At 41.8% G+C, this 5000-nt stretch overlaps 2 protein-coding genes across 2 annotated transcripts in view; both read left to right on the plus strand.

Moving 5' to 3' along the window:
* Nucleotides 1–5000, plus strand: part of LOC114571635 (nuclear factor 7, brain-like) — a 430007-nt gene that overhangs the window by 277660 nt on the left and 147347 nt on the right. The window lies entirely within an intron of this gene.
* Nucleotides 4803–5000, plus strand: part of si:dkeyp-121d4.3 (uncharacterized) — a 46534-nt gene continuing 46336 nt past the window's right edge. Inside the window, exon 1 of the mRNA XM_028602996.1 lies at nucleotides 4803–5000. This exon is cut by the window's right edge and continues 825 nt beyond it. The gene's annotated coding sequence lies outside the window, so the exon portion shown is untranslated.

The raw sequence follows: 5000 nt of genomic DNA on the forward strand, positions 1-5000 counted from the left end.
TCGTCATTTCTATGCAACGCTGAGTCATGGTTACATTCAGAGGTATGGAGTAATGAAACTAAGTAGGTTTACTCCAGTGCTTGTACTTTAGTCCAAATGTTGAGGTACAGACAGAGACAGACACATACACACAGATGTTAGCTTGATTCAGTGTTGTAATGTAACTAAGTACTTTTTGTCATTTCAGAGAGAAATATTGTATTTTTTATTCCACTACATTCATCTGTTACTTTAGTTACTAGTTAGATGTAGTTTATAAAATCTGATGTTTGATTCTAAAGTAAACTAGCCGACAATATAACTGGCTACAAGTCAGCTGACATGATGAGACCATTAAACACACAACTGGTTGGATCTTTTACACTTTCTACAATATTTTCATACTTTAACTACATTTTCCTGATGATACTCACAGATACTTACAGACTTTTACACATATACAGTACAGGCCAAAAGTTAGGACACACCTTCTCATTCAATGTGTTTCCTTTTTATTTTCATGACTATTTACATTGTAGATTCTCACTGAAGGCATCAAAACTATGAATGAACACATATGGAATTATGTACTTAACAAAAAAGTGTGAAATAACTGAAAACATGTCTTATATTTTAGATTCTTCAAAGTAGCCACCCTTTGCTTTTTTTGATAACTCTGCAAACCCTTGGTGTTCTCTCAATGAGCTTCATGAGGTAGTCACCTGAAATGGTTTTACCTTCACAGGTGTGCTTTGTCAGGGTTAATTAGTGGAATTATTTCCCTTATTAATGGGGTTGGGACCATCAGTTGTGTTGTGCAGAAGTCAGGTTGACACACAGCCGACAGCCCTATTGGACAACTGTTAGAATTCATATTATGGTAAGAACCAATCAGCTAAGTAAAGAGAAACGAGTGGCCATCATTACTTTAACAAATGAAGGTCAGTCAGTCCGGAAAATTGCAAAAACTTTGAATGTGTCCCCAAGTGGAGTCGCAAAAACCATCAAGCGCTACAACGAAACTGGCTCACATGAGGACCTCCCCAGGAAAGGAAGACCAAGAGTCACCTCTGCTGCTGAGGATAAGTTCATCCGAGTCACCAGCCTCAGAAATCACAAGTTAACAGCAGCTCAGATTAGAGAGCAGATGAATGTTCTAGCAGCAGACACATCTCTAGAACAACTGTTAAGAGGAGACTGAATCAGGCCTTCATGGTCCAGTAGCTGCTAGGAAACCACTGCTAAGGAGAGGCAACAAGCAGAAGAGATTTGTTTGGGCCAAGAAACACAAGGAATGGACATTAGACCAGTGGAGATCTGTGCTTTGGTCTGATGAGTCCAAATTTGAGATCTTTGGTTCCAACCGCTGTGTCTTTGTGCGACGCAGAAAAGGTGAACGGATGGATTCTACATGGCTGGTTCCCACCGTGAAGCATGGAGGAGGAGGTGTGATGGTGTGGGGGGGCTTTCATGCCTGGTTCCCACCGTGAAGCACGGAGGAGGAGGTGTGATGGTGTGGGGGCTTTGATGCCTGGTTCCCACCGTGAAGCACGGAGGAGGAGGTGTGATGGTGTGGGGGGGCTTTCATGCCTGGTTACCACCGTGAAGCACGGAGGAGGAGGTGTGATGGTGTGGGGGGGCTTTGATGCCTGGTTCCCACCGTGAAGCACGGAGGAGGAGGTGTGATGGTGTGGGGGGGCTTTGATGCCTGGTTCCCACCGTGAAGCACGGAGGAGGAGGTGTGATGGTGTGGGGGGGCTTTGCTGGTGACACTGTTGATTGAAGGCATACTGAACCAGCATGGCTACCACAGCATCCTGCAGCAACATGCCATCCCATCTGGTTTGTGTTTAGTTGGACCATCATTTATTTTCCAACAGCACAATGACCCCAAACACACCTCCAGGCTGTGTAAGGGCTATTTGACCATGCAGGAGAGTGATGGAGTGCTGGGCCAGATGACCTGGCCTCCACAGTCACCGGACCTGAACCCAATCGAGATGGTTTGGGGTGAGCTGGACCGCAGAGTGAAGGCAGAAGGGCCGACAGGTGCTAAACATCTCTGGGAACTCCTTCAAGACTGTTGATGGAAAACCATTTCAGGTGACTACCTCTTGAAGCTCATCAAGAGAATGCCAAGAGTGTGCAAAGCAGTAATCGGAGCAAAGGGTGGCTACTTTGAGGAATCTAAAATATAAGACATGTTTTCAGTTATTTCACACTTTTTTGTTAAGTACATAATTCCATATGTGTTCATTCATAGTTTTGATGCCTTCAGTGAGAATCTACAATGTAAATAGTCATGAAAATAAAAAGGAAACACATTGAATGAGAAGGTGTGTCCAAACTTTTGGCCTGTACTGTGTGTGTGTGTGTGTATATATATATATATATATATATAAAATATATATATATATATAATATATATATATAAAAAAATATATATATATATATATATTTTTTTATTTTTATATATTTATATATATATATATTTATATATTTATATATTTATATATATTTACAGTGGGGGAAATAAGTATTTGACCCCTTGCTGATTTTGCAGGTTTGCCCACTTACAAAGAATGCAAAAATCTACAATTTTAATCATATGTACATTCTAACAGTGAAAGACAGAATCCCAAAGAAAATTCCAGAAAATCACATCATATGAATTTATTAAAATTGATAACCATCTGATGAGGAAAAACAAGTATTTGACCCCCTGGACAAAACAGCATGTAAATATTTTGTAGAAAAGCCATTATTGGCCAGCACAGATGTCAAACGGTTTTTATAGTTGGTGACAAGGTTTGTGCACATTTCGGCAGGGATGTTGGCCCACTCCTCCCTGCAGACAGCCTCCAAATCATTCAGGTTCCGAGGTTGTCGCCTGGCAACTCGAATTTTAAGCTCCCTCCAAAGATTTTCAATCGGATCAAGGTCTGGAGACTGGCTAGGCCACTCCAGAACCTTGATGTGCTTCTTCTTCAGCCACTCTTTTGTTGCTTTGGCGGTGTGCTTAGGGTCGTTGTCGTGCTGAAACACCCATCCTCGACCCATCTTCAGCTCTCTCACTGAGGGAAGGAGATGTCGGTCCAGAATTCCACGATACATGGCCCCGTCCATCCTCCCCTCAATACGATGGAGTTGTCCCGTCCCCTTGGCTGAAAAGCACCCCAAAGCATGATGTTGCCACCACCATGCTTGACGGTGGGGATGGTGTTCTTTGGGTTGTACTCGGTGTTCTTTGCCCTCCAAACACGACGAGTTGAGTTGAGGCCAAAAAGTTCTATTTTGGTCTCATCTGACCACATCACCTTCTTCCAGGCCTCTTCTGAGTCGTCCAGGTGGTGAATGGCGAACTTCATGCGGGCCTGTACATGTTTCTTCTTGAGCAGGGGGACCTTGCGTGCGCTGCAGGATTTCAATCCATGACGGCGTAATGTGTTACCAACCGTTTCTTTTGTAACTGTGGTCCCAGCTGCCTTCAGTTGATTCATCAGTTCCCCCTTGTGGTTTTGGGATGATTCCTCACTGTTCGCATGATCAGGGACACCCCACGAGGCAAGATCTTGTGTGGAGGCCCAGACCGAGGGAGGTTGGCGGTGGTGTGATGCTTCTTCCATTTCCTGATAACTGCACCGACAGTTGATCTTTTCTCTCCAAGTTGCTTTCCGATTCTCTTGTAGCCCATCCCAGCCTTGTGCAGATCAACAATCTTGTCCCTGATGTCCCAGAGAAAGCTCTTTGGTCTTGCCCATGGTAGTGATGTTGGATGCTGGTTGTTTGGGTGTTGACAGGTGTCTTTTATACAGGTAACGAGGTGAGGCAGGTGTATTTGATGTAGATAATTGGTTCGGATTGGGGCTGTGTCTTAAAGAAAGACTAACTGGCTTGTAGGAGCCAGAATACTTGCTGTTTGTCCAGGGGGTCAAATACTTGTTTTTCCTCATCAGATGGTTTTCAATTTTAATAAATTCATATGATGTGATTTTCTGGAATTTTCTTTGGGATTCTGTCTTTCACTGTTAGAATGTACATATGATTAAAATTGTAGATTTTTGCATTCTTTGTAAGTGGGCAAACCTGCAAAATCAGCAAGGGGTCAAATACTTATTTCCCCACTGTATATATATATATATATATATATATATATATATATATATATATATATATATATGTATATGTATATATTTATATATTTATATATATTTATTTATATAGTGCTTGTATTTAACTTTAAAGGTAGGGCCTTAGTGGTCCCCTAATACTGTATCTGAAGTCTCTTTTATATAGATTCCTGATTGGTCCATCTGAGCTTTCATTTTCTCAAAGGCAGAGCAGGATACCCAGGGCTCGGTTTACACCTATCACCATTTCTAGCCACTGGGGGACCGGCTGGGGGAACTCCTATTAATGTTAAAAATAAAGTGACATTTTCATGCCATGGGACCTTTATAGTAATGGATATGTGAATGAATGTTATTCTCTTATGCTTAGGCAGAGGCATTAATAAAAACTATATAAAACTAGTGTTGTTTTCTCTTTGAGTCTTGTTTGCTGGTACAGGTCATTTATGAGCATCAGATGAAACAAACAGTTTCAGAAACAATCAAAAGTTACATATAGTCACTTTAAGACTAAAATAAGCAAAATAAAAGGCATTTTCTAGTATTACAGATACTGTACTACTACTACTACTGCTGCTGCTACTTTATAAATTACATCGGTGTCTAGAATCGATCCAAGATGGCGATCCTGTTTTCTTTTTTTCGCGGGTAAAACTAATAATTCCGGAGAAGAAGCTGCCGTTTGGCCTCCAGGCCAGCAGGAGGCGGGAAAGCAGCTACGAGCCGGTTGGCCAGCCGCCATTAAAACTCCAGGAAGAGGAAGAAGACATCAACACGTCGGTGGTGTTTGTTCAGAGTTTAGCTTCAAACTGTTGACTTTACACTAAAAATAGAAGTTTATATCAGCTAACCGACGGTCTGTGAAGTTATGATAGTAACGGACATGTAACT

The sequence above is a fragment of the Perca flavescens genome, chromosome 17, assembly GCF_004354835.1.
Source record: "Perca flavescens isolate YP-PL-M2 chromosome 17, PFLA_1.0, whole genome shotgun sequence".
Classification (NCBI taxonomy): domain Eukaryota; kingdom Metazoa; phylum Chordata; class Actinopteri; order Perciformes; family Percidae; genus Perca; species Perca flavescens.